The sequence below is a fragment of the Choloepus didactylus genome, chromosome 17, assembly GCF_015220235.1.
Source record: "Choloepus didactylus isolate mChoDid1 chromosome 17, mChoDid1.pri, whole genome shotgun sequence".
NCBI lineage: Eukaryota > Metazoa > Chordata > Mammalia > Pilosa > Megalonychidae > Choloepus > Choloepus didactylus.
The window spans coordinates 53487876-53501197 of record NC_051323.1 but is presented as its reverse complement, the minus strand read 5'-3'; the positions used below and the strand labels follow the sequence as shown (position 1 = coordinate 53501197).

At 38.1% G+C, this 13322-nt stretch overlaps 1 protein-coding gene across 2 annotated transcripts in view; it reads left to right on the top strand.

Moving 5' to 3' along the window:
- ARHGEF33 (Rho guanine nucleotide exchange factor 33) overlaps positions 1–13322 on the top strand; it is an 87367-nt gene that overhangs the window by 19371 nt on the left and 54674 nt on the right. The window lies entirely within an intron of this gene.

Genomic DNA, 13322 nt, shown 5'->3' with positions numbered 1-13322 from the left:
CAACTGTTAGTGGTGTGGTATAAACTCTGCCATATCTTTCCTCTGTCCAGTGTCCTTTTCACTGTATAATACTTCCTGCTACTTGAAAAAAATCATTGAATAGAAGAAGTGGAACTTACTATAAATCTTTACTAGAATAAACATTTACCTTTAAACAATAACTGAAATACTCATTAATTCAGCTAATGTTAGGCCTCTACTGCAGATTCAAAGGAGAATAGAACTCACTCTCTCTCCTAGGGACTCATAATCTAGTGCAGTGGTTCTTAATTTATTTTTGAGAGAGTAATTATGGACTCCTTTGAGAGTTCTGAACACTCTTCCCAGAAGAAAATGAACCTACATAAAATTTTGCCTATAATTCAGGGAATTTATGAACACCCTGAGAGTATATGGACCCCTGATGTTATAGATGTTATAGAAGTGAAAAAGACTTTTAAATTAATAATTTAACATAAATACCATTATAGAAGTGCAAACAAGTTGCTGTGGTAAGACAAAAGCAAGAGCTTAACTCTACTGGGAACATGTCAAGAAAGATAGGGAAGAATGACAATGGCACATAATCTTGAAGGATGCTAGGAGTTTGCCAGCTAGCCTAGGCAGGGGAAGGTTGTCTGCTGAGGAAAAAGCATTTGTAAAGCCCAGAGAGGAGAAAGAACAGGGCTGATAGGCCTTTCTCTGTGATTAGAGCCCAGTGTGTGTATTGGGAGTGTCTGAAGATGAATCTGCAGGGCTAGGCAGAGGCTGGATCATGAAGGGGTTTGTCTGTTGTGTTAGGATGTTTGAGCTTTGGAGATTTTAATAGAGATTTTCACAGGTAAGTAAAAATTATATAGTTAATGAATGATTATATAAATGATCATGGAAACATTAATTTGGATCATGGAATAAGATGTAAAGAACAGATAAGACCATTTGATTCAGATCTGTTGAGGGATCAGAGACTAAATGATATGCTCAAAGATAAATTGTCAAAGTCAAATGGAATTGATAGGAAGGTCTGTTTTTAAGAAGGAAATTGAGAGAGTAAAGGGCTGACACTGTATTTGTAAGGTAAAAGGGCTAGAATTAAATCTCAAAATCTGGGCATCCATCTGCCTCCTTGTTGTAGTGAACACCAGGCGCAGTTGGTCACTTGGGCACTCCTGGTTCCCCATGCTGCTCCAGTAACTCCACATGGGCCCTCTGGGTTCCCCTTCACCCTTCCTCCTGCAACCAGCAGAAAAGGGAAAGAGGGTAAACTGGTCAGTTTCTTAATATTTCTGCACTAGGCAGGTATTGCTGTTATAAATATTTCTAATTTACTAAAATACAATTTACATTTTAAAGCAGCTGTAGTGTAAAGCAAGGCTTACAAATAATGTCAAAACTGGTTAATATGTATTTGGCTATACTTAACCTGATATACCTAACTAAAAAATCCAGCATTAGTCTCAGCTCATACGTCTTGGCAGAAGCTTCATTATAGAGGCAAGACTAAAGTCTCATCAGGGATATTTTACTTAGTAAATACTTGTTTTTATTTTTCATTTAAATTTTTACTTATCAGATGATATAAAAGCTACAAAGACTGAACTGTAACATATATTGTATATACTATTGTATATACTATTTTGTGTGTACTTGGTATTTTTAAATACCAAGAAGCATTTGGTCTTTGCCAAAGAGTAGTGCTCTGAAAGATTTCAGTCTAAAGCTTTAGAAAGTGGGTTTCATTTACATAAACTTTAGAGTTTAGATGAAAGAACATTGATTTTTACCATTTGCCTTTTCCAGCTCATTAATTTGAAAAAAATTGGCTTCCTTGCCATTAATATGAATAAATAAAGTTCTGTGTTGTTTTCTTTAGGGAAAGAAATCATTAGGCATTAGCATCCCTGTAATTCAATTTAGCTGGACAAATGTGTTAAGTACCCACTGCAAAAAGTTCTCAAATTTTTTTGCCGGTCAGAAGAATGTGAACAAATGATATAAATTTACTTACCTTTTACACTCAAGCTAATTTTGCACCCCTCCTTCTCTATAAAACATCTGAGCATTTAAAAATACATAATAATTCTTAAAATCACTTAGTAAAATCACTACTGAGTAAAATTGTTACTATAAGGAGATGCTTATTCTAAGGCCTCAAGTCCAGCACTCTAGTTTGATAACACCAGGTACATGCCAGGTGCTGTGGGATGAGAATAAGAAATGGTTTCTGCCCTAATGGAGCTTAAAGTATTCTGTGGGAAACAGATAGAGACTATTACCTATAATTCCTAGTAGGGAAAAATACTAATAATATGACTTGAGAATGTAGTAGAAGAGAGGTGAACTAATTGTGACTTGGAGGATCAGGGCAAGCTTCATAGAGAAAGAAGGTGTTTGAATTGAGCCTTGAAGGATGAGACATACTTCATTAGGTAAGGAAAGATATTTGAGTCATAGAGGATGGGAGGAGCAAAGGCACAGAGGCATAAAGTGCTTGGGATGAATGAAATGCATGAACTGTGATCATCTATACAATTGAATTATTTTTAATTAACTACTAGAAAGATTTACTTGAAATATGATAAAATAGAGAAATAAATCAAGTAAATTCAGCTAGACTAATCACTAGCTGTTATCACTGGCACAATTACATTAACTAATTGTAACTGGCTACAGGGCACATGGGTAGAAGCCTCAGCAGATATGGTGAGGTAATGATTTGCAGAGCTGATGAGCTGGGGTTTGTGAGATGGGCCTCCAAAGATTTAAAATTAAGTTTCCACAGGCAGAGCTGAGTCAAGATACCTGGCTACCATAAAAATTATAAAAATCTGGCGCTTGTTCAAATGGAGTTTCTTGCAATTCAGTCTCTGAATAGAGGAGAGGCTGATCCCTATGCGGAGGAAGGACTGAAAAGTGGAACCCGCAAGGCAATGCTCAGCCTCCCTTCCAGGATCAATAGCAGTTCAGTTCTGACCTCACACTGGCTACACCACTCGGCAAAACAAAAATCCTACAAGGAAACCAGACTCACCCTTCTTAGAAGGCTTTTGGGTGACCATCTGTTGCTATTCAAGTTTGCCTTTTGCATACCCAAATCTTACCCCAAATACACACACACACAGCCTCAAAGAGTTTATCAAAGCATTCCTTTCAGTCACACAAGATACTTTCCTTGAGAGAAGTCCTGATAAATTTAGTTTCTCCCCCTCATTACACTTCCAGGGATTTTTAGCACCTCTTTCAGATTGGTTAATGGGCAGCTCCTCAATCCAACTCTACCCCCATCTTGAGACTCCAGTTGCCAAGCAACCAATTGCTGCCTGCAGCTGGGCTGAGAGGATGCTGCTGTGGTCACAAGTTCTTGATTCTGGCACCTGCAGTGTTGACCACAGAAGAAGCTTAGCACATGGTCCCTACCCTTGAGGGTATTTGAATCTAGACTTCTCGGGAGAACTCAACATTTGCTTTTCCTTTTGTCTCTATTGATCCCAGGGCAGGGCTGAGCTTCTAGCTTTGTCTTAAGTAAAAACTGCAAAGGATAGTAACAGTAACTACCATTTATCATACCAGAGACTGGGCTTCATTCACTAACTCATTTAATCAGTGGTTCTATTTTCTATTTTCCAAAGGAAGCCAGACTCTTAGAAGAGTTTAAGTAATTTTCCCAAGACAAACAACTATTGAAATCATGGAGATGGAATTCGATCCCAGATCTTGCAGATTCCCCATCCCACCACATTGGCACCCAGCTTGGCTCTCAGTGTTGCTCCCAACTGGCCAGTGTTTGCTCATAACAGAGTAAGGAGTGTTCCATCTCTTAAGATCCAAAGGAATCACTTTTTATAGTGGTGATGACAGGCAGTGAGGCTGATAAATTTGGGCAAAAGGCCTGACCTGCCAAGCATTTTATTTCACTTAAATGAAGCTTGCCTCACTGAGATTAAAGCAGTGTTATCAAAACATCATAATCATCATATTTATACAAGAAGATGGGACTCTATATTGTATCATTTTATTATTTCTGTCAAAACAGGATAATCTGAAAGTCCCAGGAAGGACAGAGATGACAAAGGAGGCTATGATTTATTCAATTCACTGAGCCTCTCTGGGCCTCATTTTCCTCATTTGTAAAGTGGCAGGGTTTGGCTGGCTGATCTCTGTGGAATCTTTCAGTTCTGATTTTCTTTACTACTGTATGCTAAATCCTTAGTCTATATTGAAGTATTTTGGTGGGTGCAGTTTTGTTTTGTTTTGTTTTTCAAAACTAGAAAGATTGGTTCATTTATTTATTCAATACCTATTTATGCAGAGCCTACTATGTGCTAGACCCTGTTTTAGACCTTGGGGACTGCAGATATTTGAACGAAATCGTCTATGCTCCCATGTGATGGAGGAGGCAGGCAGAGATGGTCAATGAACAAGTGAATACATAAAGTTGTCATTTGGCAACAACTATTGTGGGGAAAAGTAAAGCAATGAAAGGGAGATAAGGAGTGGAAGGTGGGTCTAATATGCAGTGGTCAGGGACGGCCTTTCTGATAAGGGGGCATTTAAGCAGAAGCCTGAAGCCTGAGCACTTTTTTTTTTTTTTTTTTTAAATATCCTTAATACATGTTAGTGTTGTAAATTTGGAAAGACCCTGAAGTTGCCAAGAGATAGAAAAGAAATAGGCCTTGGTGGAGGTGAGTAAGAGCTTGAGCTCCAACCCAGTCCTTCCTTCCTATGCCTTATGTCCCAGGGTTTTCATAAAGGAAATTTCCTCTGCTTCTATGATTCCAAACATTCCATTTTAACATTTTAATGAATTTCCAAATTGTACTGCATCTGTTTGTTTATTTAATTTTTGTGAATGGTGATTATGACTATTAACAGGAAATTTAAACAAAAAAACTATGATAACTGAATTTATAGGATTTTTCCTTTTTTTTAGGGGTCTGTTTAACATGTGAACTTCATCTCTAGATTTACCATATTTCTCTCTTTAACTTCACAAACCACAAGCTAGAGTATGGGTCTAAGCTAAACAATGTGTAGGAAGGAGTTAAAGATTGCTGGAAATTCTGCTTTCTTAGGGCTGGGATTTTTTTTTTTTTTTTTTTAGATTCATACTGCATTTACTGGTTCATTCACTGCCTATCTCATAATTTGTTTTGAGATCAGGAGAGGTCAAGAGCATGGATTCCCAAGTAGATGCATCCCAAACAGATACACGTCAGACACTAGAGGGTCACGGCAGTCCTCTGTGGGGGGGAAGAAGTGGGCAAGCCTTGGGCAATGGGGTTTCTGTGGTGAGTTCCCAAGTGAGTGAAGGAAGAAAAGGATTGACTTTTCCTGGAGCTACTCCTGCCTCTAAATCCTGAACTTTAGAATCCAATATATATATATAAACAACCTATATTATGGCTCTCTAACTTTGAAAATGACCTTAAAGCCTAAGAGCTTTAAATCTCTTTGTTCCACTCTCCCTTAGACTGTAAAGCCATGACTTTTGACATTTAGGTGGGGGAACACAGACTTGTTTTAACTGGAAGAAGATCATGTACTAAATAATTATTGGTATTTTGGGCAGATTTATCATCTTTATCAGCAAACTTTTATTGAGCTTCTACTAAGAACATAGAATGGGCACCAAGGATAATAAGAGACAGAAAAAATAGCCTGTTTTCTTAAGGAGTTTATAATCTATTTAGAAAATGAGATTATTCACTTAAGAAGATAAATTACAATAGAAGGTCATGGTCTTGGTTCTAATAGAATTCTACAGATAATTTGAGAAAGGAGGATAAGTTCCTATTGGATTGAAGAGGGGAAGTTCCACAGAAGGAATGGGCCTTGGGTTAGACTTTGGGAAATGAATAAGGATTTGAAAATTGGAGTGGGCTGAAGGAAAGCAGACCAGGTTGCAGAGAAGAGGCGAGACAAGGTAGGAATGCAAGTGGTGAATAAGAGGAGGCTGGAATATCTCCTACATATTGGAAATAGGAACATTGTGGAGGTACTCAAGGTTTGTATTTATTTGATAAAGAAGAAAGCTATTCAAGTTTTTGAGCATGAGCAAGAGATGATCCAAATGGTATTTAGAGGAAAATAATCAGGTAGCAGTGTAGAGGGGTTGCTAAACCAATTAGGTTGCTTCCACAGAACTGAAGGTGTGACACAGGCTCAACCAGAGAGATGATGAGAAGGGAAAGGAAAAAAATTAAGAAACCTCATTAAGGAAGACTCACAAGGATTTCACCACTGATGGTTGTAGGATAAGGGGAAGTGCCTTTGGAGGCCTTGAGCCTGAGTAATTGTGGTGCCAGTGACAGAGCTTGGGCAATCTGAAGGGGGAGTCTGGATAGGCCAAGGATGACCAATGGAACAGCCAAGGGAAATATTCATTGGAAAGAAATATAATTGAAGACAGAGATAAAAATTTTAGCAGGGAAAAAAGGTCAAAAGAAAAACCAGTTTTGTTTCCTCCCCTCAAAATAAAGACCTGTGTATTTAAAAATGGCCAAAAAATGCATAGTGAAAGAACTAGGATTAGGAAATTGTGAACTGTTTGCACAATTTCAGTTTGGGGTACAGTGTTTTTTGAGGTTGAACAGCTATGAAGGCTTTGGGGACTGGAGGGCTAGAGAAGGGAGACCGTTGGTTGTCATCAACATGTTGCTGAGTAATATTTGGAGACACCCTGCTAAATTTTAGTCTCAGCATTGTAGAGCTGAAAGGTCTTTGGGAACCTCCTCCTACTAGATATGAGGAAATGGATGCCCAGAGAGGGTGCCTGGCTTTTCCACAGCCCCAAGAAGGTGAGGAGTCAGGCTGGGATCCTCAGTGTGGTATTCCTCCCCTCCCCAAGCTGCTGGGCAGCAGGTGCACTACCTTCCTGACTCTTTCTATTTTTAATTCAATTTTACTGAATTATATTCACATACTATACAGTCGTCCATGGTGTACAATCAGTTGTACACAGTAACATTACATAGCTGGGCATTCATCACTACAATCAATCTCTGAACATTTTCATTACCACACAAAAAAAGAATAAGAATAAAAGTTAAAGTAAGAAAATACCCAAAACATCCCATACCCCCATCCCTCCCTATTATTCATTTACTTTTTGTCCTCAGTTTTCTGTTCAATCCATACACTGCATAAAGGGAGTGGGAGCCAAACAGTTTTCACAATCACACTACCTTCCTGACTCTTTAGGGAATATTTTTACATGATTCTATAGCAAGAAGCCTGGTGAAAATATTCCTAAGTTGCATTATCAAAAAGCAAAATGGAAGGCACTGAAAACAGGAAATGATGTGGGGCAGCACATGTGAGCATTGTTGTATGAACTTGCCATCAGGGCAGGGAATAATTTTTCAGCGATATTAGAACAAGATGAAATGGGCATAATCTACACAATGAATAGTTTCCTTACAGCATGCTTGAGCAGTCCTAGAATAGATTTCAAGTGAGGTTAATTAGTGTCTTTCCGTGTACACTTCTAAAGATTCTTAAGAACAGGATTGCTCTCCAGCCATCTGGGATGGGAGCAGTATGTAGTTCAGCTTGAAGGCAGATGATGCAGAGCTATTCTATTATTTATTTACTTATTTCTGCCCCAAGTTCCAAAAGGGAAATTGAAATAATGCAATAAGAGACTTAGGAATTAGAATATAGCCTCTTAGCAAAACCCACCCTGATGAGTTTTGGTCTCTTTTTGGAATGACTCTAGGCCTCTTCTCCCTGTGCCAAACTTATCAGATGTAGTTAAAAAAAAAAAAAAAAAATTACTCATTGGTTGGGTTCAGTATGCCTCTGCTGTGGGGAAGGAATTCATGCAATAAGCTGAGATTGTAAACAAATACTCAAAATAACAAGGACCTTACACTTTTTTATCATTCAAAATACTGAACATTTCTTCTATCTTGGTTGCTATGGTGCTGCACTCTGTAATAACGATAGGCTATAGGATGACCCCTGCTTTAGTGAGGTCAGATGACAGTTGAGAAGGCCAAATTTTCCAGGGCACACTTCAACCTTTGAAGGCTGATCAGGACTCAGGCTGGGAGAGGACGGAGGGATTCAGACCGGGGACCTTAAGGAACGGTGATCCTGGAGGAGGCATGCATAAGGCCTGTGAGTGGACTGGTTTTAGTGGCAAGTGAACATTGCTGACCTTTGTCTAGCTGAGGTCATGGATTTGCAAGGTTTGTCAGTGAATTTCAACTTCTGGAATTTTTGTTCACTGGGAGTCGGTCACTGGGGGGCAGGGGGAAATTTACAGTAATTCTGAAGTTTGGATTTTACACGATTCTCCTTCCTAGCAATTCTGAAAGCGCCAAAGGCAGATCCAAACTGGGTGTCATTTCATCTGAACTATGAAAAGAATTCTCCCAAGACAGACAGCAAAGTAACCTGGTTTCCCCTCTCACCTAAAATAGGTCTTGGTAACTGATGATCTATTTTGTGAGGTACTGACTCAGCCACCTGAGTCAGAACTTGTGAGGCCCGCTACTATCTCTGCTTCAGCAGGAGGAGTGTTTCCCGAGGACTAGTTAAGGTTTTACCAGGTAGATATACCCCTCTGCAAATCAGGGTCATCCTCAGGATGGGAGGGAGCTCTCTCTGGAGCCCAGCGGTCTTTCTGTCCACCATCTTTCCTCTCTCCCAATCAGCTCTGATCCAGTGGCCATATAGCAGCAGTCACCCCATCTTCTTTTTAAGCAGGTATTTTACCTTGTATTGGGGCAATACGGTGTCTCCGAGAGGCCCTTAACTCCCATCCAGATGAACCCAGGGAGAGAACCAGTTTGAAAGGTTGAGATAAATAGAGTCAAACCAGATGAGGGACACGGTGGAGCTCATCTGCTCAACCCCAGGGCCTCTGCAAGCTCCCCAGACCATCAGGTTCTAACATATTTATGTAGGCCATTAAAATGAGTCAGAGAGCCCCGTGGAGGTACTATAGTCGGAAACTTTTGATGGGTCTTGATGACTTAAATAAGGCATTCTTACCCTTAATTATCTCTAACCAGTGGGGTGTTTTGCGTGTGTGATAACATGGTGGTGGTCTTTTTTTCTGATTGATGTCGACACATATCAACTCAACCAAATTACTCTCTCCTGTCTATATTCCATGGACAAAAAATTCACATGCCAGTGGAGTGGGGGCGGGAGGATCTTTGTTATTCCATATTCTGAGGTGAAGAACCTTCTGTATGCTCCCACGATGGCCCACTGCCTGTGCTTTGTTCCTCTTCTCAGTGGCTCTGGCACTTTGGGGTTGCGGGCAGTGCTGGAAGATCATTTATTAACAGTTTTGTTTGGGGTCCATTCATTAGGAAATTTTACTGTCTTGGTAGCCCAGTGGTGGGCACAGGGGATATATCTCTGCCAGTGAAACTTTGCTAGATAGAATAAAATAAATTATTTTTTGTAACATGAATCATTTCCAGGCTAAACTTTTTATATATTAACCACCAATTCCTTATTGTTTATATGAAGCAAGTTGCAGTAAAAAGCATATTTCCCTAGTAGTCTATTGGATGAGAATTCAATTCACTTCCACAAACATTTGTTGAGCACATGCTCAGAACGGTGCTAGGGGCTTCTCACAGTTTGGTGGGGGAACTAGCTTTCCAGCACTTAACTAAAGATATGATGATGCCATATTACTTGGTTCAGTGGCAGGTCCACCCTGTTTCTAACAACACCTGTATTTGGGAAAAGATCAAGTAAGAGGCTAACTTGAGGACCAATGACTCTTTTCATAAGGCTACTCATTGTTTGGGAGGTCTGGTGACAGAGTCCTATTTAAATTCTGTTGTAATTGCCTTTGACCCTTTAAATTGCTATGTATTCAAGTATTATTTGATTTTACCTTTTTTGAAAAGGAGCTATTATTAAGTGACATTATCATTAAGGTATCCTTATTTTAAATACTTGCGTATCTGTATATTGTGAAATTTGTCTCATCTCCTTATTTCCTTCAAAGGGTCACACTGTACCCTGTGTTTTCTTGTATTATTTTTGTCTCAGTTTTCTTGGGCAGCTGTATCAAAGTGCCAAAAATTAGGTGGCTTAAAAAGAACAGAAATTTATTATCTCACAGATCTGGAGGCTGGAAGTCCAAAATCAAGGTGGTCTGAAGGGACGCTCTCCCTCAGAAACCTGAAAGGGAGACTCCTTCCTTGCTCCTGTGGTGTCCTGTGTCTGCTGGCAATCCCCGGTGCTCCTTGGCTTGTAGATGCACCACTCTCATCTTTGCCTCAGACTTCACATGGCCTCCTTTAGTGTCTGTGTCTCTTCTTGTAAGGACACCAATTTTATTGGGTTATGGGCCCACCCTACTCCAGTATGACCTCATCTTGACTTAACTAATTCCATTTGCAATGACCCTATTTCCAAATGAGGTCACATTCTGAGGTATTGGAGGTCAGGACCTCAACTTTTCTTTTTGGGGGACATAATTCATTCCAAAATAATGTTGATTATTCAATTATATTAATAAGCATCAAACCATTTTTATATTCTAGAACAGACTCTACTGATTATAGTGCTGTATTTTTGTTTTTAATATTTTATTTAGAATATTTGCATATTTATTCACATATTATTTTGGCTATCCTAGAGTAATTCTGGTATCAGAACCTCATAGATTAGATTTAGCAGATTTCATGTAACCTATGCTCTGGTATGGATTAAATAAGATAGTCATAGCTGTTTATAGAAACTTCCTGTGATATTATCTGGGGCTGTTTCTTATTTTGAGGGTTTATATTTGACCTCCTTTTCAATTTCTTCTATAGATGGATGTTCTAGTCAACTTTTCTACAGTTTTCAAAACAAATTTCAGTAATTTGTGTTTTCCTAGAAAACTCTCTGTTTCATCTAGCTTTTCAAAATTATAGACAATAAATTGCACATAGCATTTTAAAAATGTTTAATAACTTCTGAATCTGTGGTTGCATCCCTGTTTTATTTTTTCTCTTTATCTTAGTCTATCTCATCAGATTTGCTAGAACTTTTCTCATTTTATCAATCCATTCAATCTGTTTTCTCAAATAGCTGTCAAAGCTCACATAGGAATCAATACATTTTTTAATGACAGTAAAAGTAGTTCCTTATATAATAATATGTTGGAATACTGTGACATAAATCTGTTTTAAAGATATGGAATAATAGAAAGAATGATAGTATTACTTGGAGCTACTTACTGTGTAACTTTGGCAAAATACTTAATTATTTGGAGTTGTGGTTTCCTTCTGAATTAAATGAATGGTAACATATGCCTGGCACACAATGATCAAGTAAGATAATATCTGTGAGACGGCTTTGAAAACTAAGTGCATACAAATATGTCATAAAGTATTTGAAGCTTTTAGGCTGTATAGCAGAAGGAAAGAAAGGAAAGGAAGGAAGGAAGGGGAAGGAAAAGAAAAAGAACCTCTTCATAATTTATTTTTTAAGCATTTTCTACATAACAATGATCATACAGACTCTCCTTTCTGAAAACCTCTGCAGGATTTACCCAGATGAATTACTTTAGTTTCAGGGGAAAATATTTCCTCATCATACTCCCCCCAAGGTAAAAAGTTCTCATTCTACTAAATTAGAAATATGCACTGAAGACCCATTCAATAAAGGACACTGGTGTGGAAATTAACTGAAGTCTGCTTTCAATTAATTTTAATTCCCCAAAGTGCCAAACTTTCCTTTTCTGTTACAGCAGTAATTGGAAAGTAATAGCCCTAAGTTTCCATGGTCTTCTGTGCATTTGGCGGGGGATGGGGGGTTGTAGGTATACATTCTAGGTCAGTGGGGGAGAGGCAGAGGGAACTTGTATTCTCCAGGTTTCTGTTAACTTTACTATTAAAAAAAATATATTTGAAATAACTTTATAAAAATCAAGCTTTAACTTCTGAGGGGACTGTGTGAATATTCATATTTCTCCTACCAATAACTTTAGAATTTATATTTTTAAACAACAAAACCTATCTTAAAAGGAAATCTTTCCCCAAAAGCTGCAATATGTTGACTCAGAAAGAATAGAATGCCCCCAGTTTGCTGACTTCCTCTCTGCTCCTAAGGCAGACTTAAGAAAGCTCAAGGGCTTCAAAGACTACAGACTGAAAAACATCGTCTATATATGATGAGATATGGGTTAGAGATCTTAGAGAGTTGGTGGTTTCCTTCACATTCAACAGGCTCTTTCTGAAAACTTAACAGTGTTTCCCCAAGGGTCTTCTGTGGGTCAGACAAGAGGCTAGTTTACTCTTGTGGAGAAGGAAAGGAGATAGGAAGGTTGGAGAGGAGTGTGGTGAGAGGCATGTGGAAGCATCTGAGGGGTATTATTCAGAAGAGAGCAGAGATTCAAGGGACATGAAAGGGAGAGTAAAGAATCACTGGAAATGAAGATTAGAAGATTCCCAGTAAAAAATGAAGATGTCAGAGGGAGCGTCATAATGTAGGAAGGCTGAACAAGGGTTTCTCTTTTTCCAGAAAACATCCTATTACTTTTCTATAAAGGAATTTTTCTATAAAATCCTGTTTTTATTCTCCCTTTTAAAATGTACATTCACATATGGAAATACACATATTTATATGTATTTATATAAGGAAAAACATGTCCTAAATATGAAAAAAAGCAATATTCTGTCCTACATTTATTTAAAATAGTGAAAAACAGAAAACTATCCTAATGTTCAATAATTGGAAGAGAGTTAGGAAAACAATGACATGTTTCTTCAAGCAATCAGTATTCCATAATTAAACATAATGATTGTGAAGCTATCTGGAGAAGGCAAGGAGTAATAAAAGCACCAGTTCTGAAATCACAAAGCCCTGAGTTCCAAATGGCTCCCTCAGCCATTTCTTACTCTCTGAGCCTCAATATTCTCATTTATAAAATGGGAATAATGATACATACTCAACAGGATCAATGTGAGGATTCATTTAAATGTGATAATATAAATAAAATAGGAGACATAGTGCTTGGCACAAACAGCTGTTCAACATTCCCATTCCATCATTCCTTTCAGAGCACATGGGAAAAAGCTACAGCTTTGACAAACTTAAAGAAATACATGATTTTCTAGGACAATATACATTACAAAGTTAAGTGCAAAAGTTGAATAGACCAATTAACTTTGAAGAAATTGAAAAGGCTTTAAAGATTTGTCTACCTTTTTAAAAAGGCACTAGGACCAGATGGTCTCATAGCAATGTTCTATTACCTTTTAAAGAATAGATAAATCCAATTAATTCAAACTATTCCAGATTATAGAAGAAGATGGAAAATGCCATAATTCAGTTTAAGAAGTCAACATACCCTTAATGCCAAAATCAAATAGAATAAA